The sequence below is a fragment of the Mauremys mutica genome, chromosome 15 (genome assembly GCF_020497125.1).
Source record: "Mauremys mutica isolate MM-2020 ecotype Southern chromosome 15, ASM2049712v1, whole genome shotgun sequence".
NCBI lineage: Eukaryota > Metazoa > Chordata > Testudines > Geoemydidae > Mauremys > Mauremys mutica.
Genome location: NC_059086.1, coordinates 6313549 through 6324357, shown reverse-complemented (window position 1 = coordinate 6324357; position 10809 = coordinate 6313549).

Below are 10809 nucleotides of genomic sequence, written 5' to 3'. Positions count from 1 at the left end.
AGCCGTCCCATTTCATAGCCCATGGCACCCACTAGCCCGCTGGGGGAGCAAACCTGAGACCACTGCGCAGGAAAGGTGCAGGCCTAACCCTCCCGTGCCATGTGTCGGCAGAGCACCCCAGAGGGGTCTGGCCAGGAACGACTCACAGCACCCACTGGCTCAGTGCACCACGGCTGAGAGTTCAAATCCACCCGCTGTGGCAGGTCACTACGATGGGTGGGTGGGGTTCGGCTTTAGGGGGATGGAATCTGGGGGTGCTCAACCTGGGTTTGGAAATAGCATAAGTCACACACGCCCACTTGTGCTGGGCGGGGAGGAGGTCTTAGTGGCTGCAGTGAAGGGAAGGGCAATTATGGGGAGGGGGATCGCTGGGGGTGGAGGGAGGGGAACACCCACCGAGATGGACGGAGCAGTCCACCCCTCTCAGAGCTGTTCATCCAGGCTACATCCTCCCCATGGGGTGCTCTCATTGGGACGAATGGACCCCCTCACACCTCTCCAACCCTCCCCTATTTCCAGGATCTGGCTCTAGCAAAGCCGTCGTGGTGGGTTAATGCACAGATGGCTCCAGGCCTGGCCCTGGTTTTGTCTCACTCTGAAGCCAGCAGGCCTGTGGAGTCAGTTTTGTTTGCAGGGTTGGGGTAGCCGCGTGGGTCCCAGGATATTAGAGAGACGAGCGGGGTGAGGTCAGATCTTTCACTGTCGGGGTGAAGCGATGAGGGCAGCTACCAGTATGGGTGGCAGGTGAACCCCTCCTTCGAGGAGGCTAACCTGCCGGCCCTGCCACATACGACGGAGGACCCCCCCAACTGCCCACCAGAACCCCAACCCTCCCCCCACACACACACGCAGCTGGAGTGCCCTGGCCTACCTGCTCCAGCCGTGCTGCCCGCCAAGCCACTGGCCACCCCAGCACCAGGTTGAGCCACTGGGCCCAGCTCAGTTGCAATCAGTTGAGTGAGCCCCGACCTCTAGCCTCAGGGTAGGTGGGGGACGGCCTCGGGGCAGAACACGGGAGGGGGAGTGGGGCGCATAGCTTGCCCGGGCCTACAATACCTGCCGCCCATGGCTACGAGCGTGGCTGAGACACTGTCACCAGGGTCAGTCGTCGCTGGGGGTCGTGGCCTGTCGCCGTCCAATTTTTAACTTCTCGGCCATTTCAAAGTTATGAATTACACCCGTGTGGTGCCCGGCGGCAGCAGGACCCATGTCAGTGCCGTGCACCCTACCCCATCGTGACAGCTGTAGGCTCGGCAGAATCTCCTTTTCATGTCGATGGACCCTACCAAGGTTTCTTTTTAAGCTTTTTTTTTTTTAATTTTTATTGATGTAAACATTAATGGTTGGAGGAAATTGAGAGGGGGGGAAGGGTGCAGACAATTATTGAATGACAGTGGACGCTGAGATTCAAAAAGTTAACGCTTTATAACCATTAAAATACAAGTTGTCAACATCGCACGTCAGAATATACCAAGTAGACCTCGTTAAATCAACAGCTCCTGGCTGGGTTTGCTTTTTATTCACTGAAAGTGATGGTGGTGGTAGGGGGGTGGGATCTGTTATTGGACTGACTTCTGCTGGCGAGAGAGACTTTCCTGCCCCCCAGGGCTCTTCTGGGGAAGGGAGAATATAACAGCAGAGTGTATACGCTACATACAAATTGGGACCGATTGATTAACACGTTGGAGGTGCTCACTTGAAATGAAATGAGCAACTGGGGTGAAGATCGGGGGCGCCGGAACAGGGAGGGGCAATGAGGGGTCCATGCCCCCCCCTTTTTTTTACTGGCAGTAAGGGCAAGCGATGAGAGGAGGGGGCGGAGAGGAGAGGAGTGCGTGGGGGCGGGGCCTAGGAAGGGGCGGTGCAAGGGCGGGAGTTTGGGAAGAAGGGGCGGGGCCTCGGGGGAAGCGGTGGTACGAGGGCGGGAAGTGGCGATGTGAGGGTGGGGGTTCGGGGGAAGGGGCAGCAGGAGGGTGGGGGCCAATGGGCGGTGCAGGGCTGGGGCCTCGGGGTGGGGGCGGCGCCCCTCACTTTTAGGGCGTTTCCGCCAACTTTGGTGAAGATGGTTACACATGAAGGGTTTGAAGCAGGCAATCAAGGGTCGCCGGCAGGGTGGCGTGTGCTGCTTGTTGTACTGGGATGGACCATGCAACCAGCGTCCCCGGTAGGTCCACGGCTTTTCGCGTCTCCCGGAGTTGTGAACGTTAAGTTCCCCCACTTGCCTTTGGAAGGCATTGGACGGGTTCCCCTCGGGGACGAGTACCGAAATACCAGGTATGGAGCGATCGCATCGTGCAAAGTGGATGCCCCCGGGGATGCGATGTTTTCATCTTGCCAGTTCCTTCGAGAGCTCGTTCGTTCGCCAGCCCGTCTGCGAGAAGCCTAATTCAAACGTCTAAATCGCTCGATTTTGACTCTAATACATTCTCAAGCAGCCTTTTGCTTCCGCTGCCTATCTGTAAATTTAGCCTGTTATCGATGGAAATATCTCTCCCTCGGTTTGCGTGTGTACCGTGAAATAGGTGTTTACAGACATTTACCGAAAAATAGCTAATCCTTGCAAGCCGAGATATCGTGTAGCTCCACCAATCACGAGCCTCGCTCGCTCGACAGCTAATTTGTATGCAACAGCTTCATTGGCTGTGTGAGGGAGACTGCACAGATGGCGGATTACCTGGGCCGGTTGCCACTTGCACAGACTTGTAGCTACCCCCTTTCAGGCAATATTTGAGTGGCGAACTCGCTCGGCTAGCGTTTATATTGAGAAGTCTTTTCTGTTTAAAGGTTGATTTTTTTTTTCAGCGTGCTCTGAAACGCACCTGCTTATGCGGCTTGGCTTGGCTTGTTATGCCTCCTGGAGGTCTGGGGTAGAATTAGTCATCAAAATGTGGGGTCATTTGAGAAAGAGGTTCCAGAAATCCGGCCCCCAACAGCTTTTCTTGAAGGTCACAGATTCTATTAATTTTTTTTATGCTCACCTGGCTCCTACAGCTCTAATGGCTTAATGGGACGAGAAGGGAAGGGTAAGCTGGGAAATGCTCACCTAGGACAGGTCCCCTCCCTGCTCATTGCCTCAGTTTCCCTCGCTAGATGAAGATACTCACCAGCCTCACAAAGGCTTTGCAATGCACGCCGCTCCCTTCCACCTCAAAGGGGATGAAGATACAACAGACCAGCGCTAAGTGCTGTCAAGTGGCCCCCTTTAATGAGACTAATTGCTGCACGTTCCCCAGGCTCCAGGGCTCTCCCCACCAGGCCGGGATCTGCTCCAGGGCAGGACCTGGCTCCTCGGGAGTTGTCACCACAGGAGAAGCCTCAGGCCGATCTACGCTGGGAGCTCACATCGGCATGACTACGTCTCTCGGGGTGTGGGGGTGTGTGAAAACTCCCCACCCTTCAGAGACGGAGTTAAGCTGGCCTAACCCCTGGTATAGACAGTGCTTCGCCGACAGGAGAATTCTCCCACCAGCCAGGCTGCCACGTCTCGGAGCACCGTAGCGTTTTAAGCATTGACCCAGCGCGGTTCAGCTCTTAACACAGGCCACGCAGCGATGCCGACAGGGCGGGGTGGCCTGGTGGTTAAGGCTGGACTAGAATTAAGGGGACCTGGGTTTGAGGCCTCACCCAGCCTGGGACTCTCTGGCTGACCCTCACACCTCACTCAGGCCCATCTCTGAGGTGTCCCGTTGATTTGGGCCCTGGGTCTTGGGTCCTGCTCTGTAGCATGGGGCTCATGGGTGTCTGTGAGTGACCCCCCGCCCTGCCTAAGGGGTTCACAGTTTGGCCGAAAGCAACTCCACATTTGGGCAGGCTTTGAACAGGGCTCAGCTCTCCAGAAAATCTGGCCGTGGATTTCGGGTGCCTAACGGGTGCTGCTGAATCCTTCTCAAGTGTGAGCGGCCCAGGATTTCACACCCTCGGCTGGCTTCCTTCCCCTCCTTTCCTCCTGCCCTAGGAGTCAGCGAAGGTGTGTGAAACCAAACCAGCCCCTCCATGCAGAACCCACCTTCACCTCCAGAGGCCGTGGTGCTTTCAGAGAGTCCGAGACCACCAGGGAAGCCCGGTCGGCCAGTGGTGCCTACAGCCTGTCGCGGTGGGTTGAGCCGGACGTGTCTCTTAGACAGACTCCAAGGGATGGAGACTCGCCTCTGGCCACGGAGCAGTTGTACCGATGCTTTGTTTCCATCGCCGCAATAAGCTTTCCCCTGTTACCAGTCTGAATCCGGCCAGCTTTGGCTCCAGCCGCTGGATCCCGCTCTGCCCTTGTCCGCCGGATTGAAGGGGCCTCTATTCTCAGAGATCTCCCCCCATTTAGGGTCACCAGATAGCAACTGAAAAAACGGGATGGGGGGGGGAGAATAATAGAAGCCTATATAAGAAAAAGTCCCAAAAAATGGGACTGTTCTTTTAAAAACAGGAATATCAGGGACCTCAAGAAGTCATCTAGTCCAACCCCCTGCTCAAAGCAGGACCAATCCCCAGACAGATTTTTGCCTTAACAGCCCCAAGGACTAAACTCACAACCCTAGATTTAACAGACTAGTATTCAAACCACTGAGCTATCTGGTCACCCTACCCCCATAGCAGGCACTGGGCAGAGGCTGGCCCTGTAGAGAGTTTTCTTTCTCAGGCTTTTAGCTGATCTCCCACCATCCTCGAGGCCTCGTGGCATTTTCCTCTGGGGCTTGGCAGCAGGGCCCCGGGGAGGCTGGGCTCTCTGTAGCTGGGGGAGCGAGGGAGAAGGGAAACCCATGCCCAGCAGTCTCACCTCAGCCCACAGGGAGTTTCTGGCCGTTTGCAGCTGATCCCGGGTAGCCCTCTCTGACAGCCTGGCCTGCCGCCTCATATCCCAGCTGCTGCTGCTGGTCAATCATTTATCTTTCCCGCCTCAGAGGCCGTGGCAGGATGGAGTCCCAGGACTTACAGACCCTGACCAAATCCCCTCGCAACCTCCCCTTGGGTCACCTGAACAACTCTAGGGCTTTGCTCTCTGTGGCGTACGAGGCATCGTTCTTGTAACTCTTCTCGGAGCTCTTTTCAGTCGGGAGCATCCAGGCCGGGGTACGGAGCCACGACTGGGCAGGGCGGTCAGTAACAGTGCCCAGAGAGCCCAGGAGGACACGCACCGGGTACAACCGTCCTATGGGCTGAAGGACCATTTCTTCTGCTGTATCCACGTGTCCAGTGAGGGGTGCTGTGATGTCTCCATCACTTGGGAGCGGGATGGTCCCTCACTGGAAAGCAGGCGACATGCAGAGAAGAAATAAAACCTTTAGCGCCTGATACTTCGTCCTCTTCCTTATATCAGTGCAACTCCACAGCTGCCAGTGGTCGCGCCCCATTCAATGGGGGAGCCAGTGGAACTCCTGTGGAGTTACTGCTAACACCTGGTCTATGCTGAAAACATATCCCAGCGTATATTGGTGAGGGGTATGAAACCGCTCCAGCCCCTAGCTGGCATAGCTCTGACACAGCTGTGTGGGTGGAAGAGGGCTTCTGCCGGCACAGCTAACATGGTTCAGGAGGGTGGTGTTCCCACACAGCAGAACTCCTCTGTCTATCAGCGGACACTGCGTCTCCGCTAGGGGGCTCTGCCTGATCCCCAGCTGGGGTCAATGGGTCGTAGCTCCATTGGAGTCAATGGGGCAGATCCCAGCTGGTGTCAATGGGCCGTAGCTCCACTGCAGTCAATGACCAGATCCCTAGTTGGTGTCAATGGACTGTAGCTCCATTGAAGTCAATGGGGCAGATCCCAGCTGGTGTCAATGGGCCGTAGCTCCATTGCAGTCAATGACCAGATCCCCAGTTGGTGTCAATGGGCCGTAGCTCCATTGGAGTCAATGGGGCAGATCCCAGCTGGTGTAAACTCTCAGAGCTCTACTGACGTCACTGGAGCTCCACCGCTCTAGACCAGCTCAGGATCAGAGCGTAGGTGTGTAAAGTGACTGGTTAAAAATAACCTTCACCTGCAGGTAAATTAGTAACTTCTCACTGAGCCACCACTCCCTCCCGCCCGCTGGGGAATGGGAAGAGGAGACAGAGGGAGGGTGGCTGTATTGGATCCCTCTGCCACCAAAGCCAGGAACAGAAATCCACATTTAGGCACTGAACTAAGGTTGCCTAATGGGTTGCACCAGCCGTGATGGGTATCAAGTATTAAGTCATATGTTATTTTGATATCAGTGGTAGGCCAATAGATGCATTTCTAGATGTTCAGGTTATAGAATCATAGAATCTCAGGGTTGGAAGAGACCTCAGGAGGTATCTAGTCCAACCCCCTGCTCAAAGCAGGACCAACCCCCAACTAAATCATCCCAGCCAGGGCTTTGTCAAGCCTGACCTTAAAAACCTCTAAGGAAGGAGATTCCACCACCTCCCTAGGTAACCCATAGAAGACACACTGGCTGCATCTGTGATAACAGATGGTGGGGAGGGATAGCTCAGTGGTTTGAGCATTGGCCTGCTAAACCCAGGATTGTGAGTTCAATCCTTGAGGGGGCCACTTAGGGATCTGGGGCAAAAATTGGTCCTGCTAGTGAAGGCAGGGGGCTGGACTTGATGACCTTTCAAGGTCCCTTCCAGTTCTAGGAGATATACTAATCTCCAATTATTACCTAACCCACATCTTAGAAGAGTTAAATGCTTGTCAATGGGACCCCAGAGAGAAGGCTGCATGTGCATTTGATGGAGCTACAAACTTCTCTGGAAGACATGGTAGAGTAGAAGCTTTGCTCAGAGAAAAGTGTAACCCTCATCTCTGCTATACACACTGCAGAGGCCAGCTTAACTTCAGTACCCGGAAAGAGAATGGAGCAAATATTAAAGCGATCAATTTGCAAACACCTAGAAGATGATAAGGTGATGAGTAACAGTCAGCATGGATTTGTCAAGAACAAAGCATATCAAAGCAACGTAATAGCTAGGGCCCTACCAAGTTCACGGTCCAATCTGATCAATTTCATGCCCAAAAGGTTTTTTAATTGGTCAGTTTCACATTTTCAGACATTTACATCTGAAATTTCATAGTGCTGTAACTGTGCAGGTCCCGACCTGAAAGAGGGCCACGGGGGTCACAAAGCTGTTATAGGGGGGTCGTGGGATTGCCACCCTCACTTCTGCACTGCCTTCAGGATTTCCTGCAGTCAGGGGAGGTTCCCAGAGGTGGGTTTGATCTCCTCTGTACTGCCGGGGCTCCTAGCTGCTAGTCCCAGCTAGGCTGGGGGTGGGGGGGACAGGACCTTCCTGCATGGTTCTCGGGGGGAGATCAGACCCAACTCCGGGTACCTCCCCTGCCTGCAGGAAGCTCCGTGTCTGTGCTGCCTTCAGAGCTGGATTCTGAAAAGCTGCAGAGCTTCCTGCAGCCGTAGGAGGTACCCAGAGAGGGGTCTGATCTCCCCCTGAGAGTGGCCATGCAGGGGGAGAGGAAGGTCCCATCCCTCCCCAGGCCAGCAGATGAGCAGCTGGAGCCCAGTGAATGGTAGGAGCCCCCAGCTGGGGCGCCCTCAGCTCTGCCCATCCCTCTTCCCTCCAATAGCTAGATTTCATGGGGGTGGTTTCCATGGTCAGTGAAGTGTTTTTTACGTCCGAGAATTTGAGCCTGCTAATAGCTTCCTTTGACAGAATAACAAGTCTTGTGGATAGGGGGGAAGTGGTAGATGTGGTATAACTTGACTTTAGTAAGGCTCTTAATACTGTCTCGCATGACTGCCTCACAAACAAACTAGGGAAATATCACCTAGATGGAGCTACTATAAGGTGGGTGCATAACTGTTTGGAAAACCATTCCCAGAGAGTAGTTATCGGTGGTTCATAGTCATGACGGAAGGGCATAATGAGTGGGGTCCCACAGGGATCGGTTCTGGGTCCAGTTCTGTTCAGTATCTTCATCAATGATTTAGATAGTGGCATAGAGAACACACTTATAAAGTTTGAGGACAACACCAAGCTGGGAGGAATTGCAAGTGCTTTGGAGGATAGGATCCACATTCAAAATGATCTGGACAAACTGGAGAAATGGTCTGACGTAAATAGGATAAAATCCAGTAAGGACAAATGCAAAGTACTACGCTCAGGAAGGAACAATCAGTTGCACATGTACCAAATGGGAAATGACTGCCTAGGAAGGAGCACTGCAGAAGGGACCTGGGGGTCATAGTGGATCACAAGCTAAATATGAATCAACAGTGTAACGCTGTGGCAAAAATAGCAAATATCATTCTGGGATCATAGAATATCAGGGTTGGAAGGGACCTCAGGAGGTATCTAGTCCAACCCCCTGCTCAAAGCAGGACCAATCTCCAACTAAATCAAATGTATTAGCAGGAGTGTTGTAAGCAAGACACGAGAAGTAATTCTGCTGTTCTACTCTACTCTGACATGGCTTCAACTGGAGGATTGTGTCCAGATCTGGGCACCACAATTCAGGAAAGATGTGAACAAATTGGAGAGAGTCCAGAGGAGAGCAACAAAAATGATTAAAGGTCTAGAATACATGGCATACAAGGAAAAAATGAAATAATTGGGTTGGGTTGTTACAAGGAGAAGGGAGAAGAATTGTTCTTAACCTCTAAGGATAGGACAAGAAGCACTGGGCTTAAATTGCAGTAAGGGAGGTTTAGGTTGGACATTAGGAAAAACTTCCTCACTGTCAGGGTGGTTAAGCACTGGAATAAATTGCCTAGGGAGGTTGTGGAATCTCCATCATTGGGGATTTTTAAGAGCAGGTTAGACAAGCACTTGTCAGGTTTGGTCTAGATAATACTTAGTCCTGCCATGAGTGCAGGGGACTGGACTAGATGACCTCTCAAGGTCCCTTCCAGTCCTATGATTCTATGATCTACTCCACAAGCACTAGTACGAGCTGCAGAATCTTCAAAATACATTTAAAAAGCCAATAATTTAATGTCTTCATTAGCCTCTTTTTTTTTTCCCCAACAGAAGTCCAAAAGAACTGGAAGAAATAGAAGATGCTCTGGGTTTGAAGTTCAAATTAATCCAGCCTGAGAAAACCCGCTGGCTTTCTCATGAGTGATCCATGGCTGTTGTCTTAAAATTATTGCCAACTGTTATTACTGGCTTTAGAAAGTATCTACCGAGATGAGACGGATCTCCGTAGTGAGGCTGGTGGATTACTTTTGCTACTACGTTCAGAGAAGACTATCGCCATTCTTTCTCTTGTAAGTCTACGGTTAAAACAACTTGAGTCATTAAACAATGCCATCCAGGCATCTGCTAAAACAGGAATAGAACTTTGTCCAACAATAGAAGCTACCCTTGGATCCAGGGCCGGCTTTAGGATGTGCAGGGCCCGGTTCGGAAGAGCTGCTGCCGAAATGCCACCGAAAACAGCGGCGGCAATTCGGTGGCAGCTCAATCGGTTGCCGCTGTTTCTGGTGGCACTTCGGCCGAGGGTGTGGGGCCCCTCTTCCGGATGCTGCGGGGCAGGGCCCGATTCCCAGGAATTGGGGGAATCACCCTAAAGCCAGCCCTGCTTGGATCAATCAGAGCATTATCCACTGAAAATGTACTGGAAGAAGCAAAGACTTCAGTCCAGAAGTTGACTAAGGAAGGTACTTATATTGACTCCTTTAGTGACGAGGACAAGAAGTGTTTGTTAAGCCAGCTGAAAAAGTGCAGAGACTTGATGTCATGGAGTGTGGGGAAGTCAGGGCCCTGCACCCCTCTTCCTGAGATTCACTGTGACTCTCAGCCAGCCAGTAAAACAGAAGGTTTATTAGATGACAGGAACACGGAGCGTGTAGGTACAACCAGAACCCTTCAACCAAGTCCTTCTGGGGGATTTAGGGAGCTTAGACCCCAGCTTGAGGTTCCCTGCGTTGCACCCACCCCCAGCTCAAGACTGAAAACAAAACCTCCTCCAGCCGCTCTCTTCCCCCTCCCCCCAGCTCCTCCTCTCCTTTGTTCAGTCTCCCGACCAGAAGGTGTCACTTCTCCCAACCCCCCTCCTGGCTCAGGTTACAGCTCAGGTAGCTTCCTTCAAGGGAAGTCCCCCATCCCCAATGTAACTCCCCTGCAACATTCCCAGGTCAAATCCACCCTCCTTCCTGGTCACACTTGATTCTTACAAATCTACAACAGCGACTTTTGGATTCCACGTAACCTCTAACTAGCTTTTACACATCCCTGTCTTATAAAATATCCACAGTTGAGCGGAGTGAGGCGCTGCCAGCAATGGGGCTGCCATGTGATCAGGAGAGAATAGAGAATTTGAACACAGAGTGAAATATCATTCGCCTAATGAATGAAGATTTGACTTCAACTTCTTCTTTATCAGCACTAGTGGCTTGACCCAATCTTTGCGCTACATTTCCCGGGATGAAAGAAGCAGGAATTCATCTCTTGCTACTCCCAGTCACGACAGCTAGAGCTGAGAGCTCTTTTTCCTCATTGAATAGATTTTTTTGTGCTCTGAAAGACATCGCCTTCTGCCTGATCATGGGGACGAGCTCATGAGCATATCAATTGGCGGAATGGAAGTACTGGGTTACACAAGAAGCCACCAAAGATGACCGCACTGCTTTCGAGACATTATCACAAGAAACCAAGAAGGATGTAGACGTAGTGCTCCATAGAAAGCTTGAGTAGAATCATAGAACATTAGGGTTGGAAGGGACCGCAAGAGATCATCTAGTCCAACCCCCTGCTCAAAGCAGGACCAAGCCCCGACTAAATCCCCAAATGGCCCCCTCAAGGATTGAACTCACAACCCTAGCCAACTTTCATTTGTGTGAGGATTTTAAAACATGAGTTAAATCTAATAAAATGGTCGTGAAACATTTTTTTTCAGTT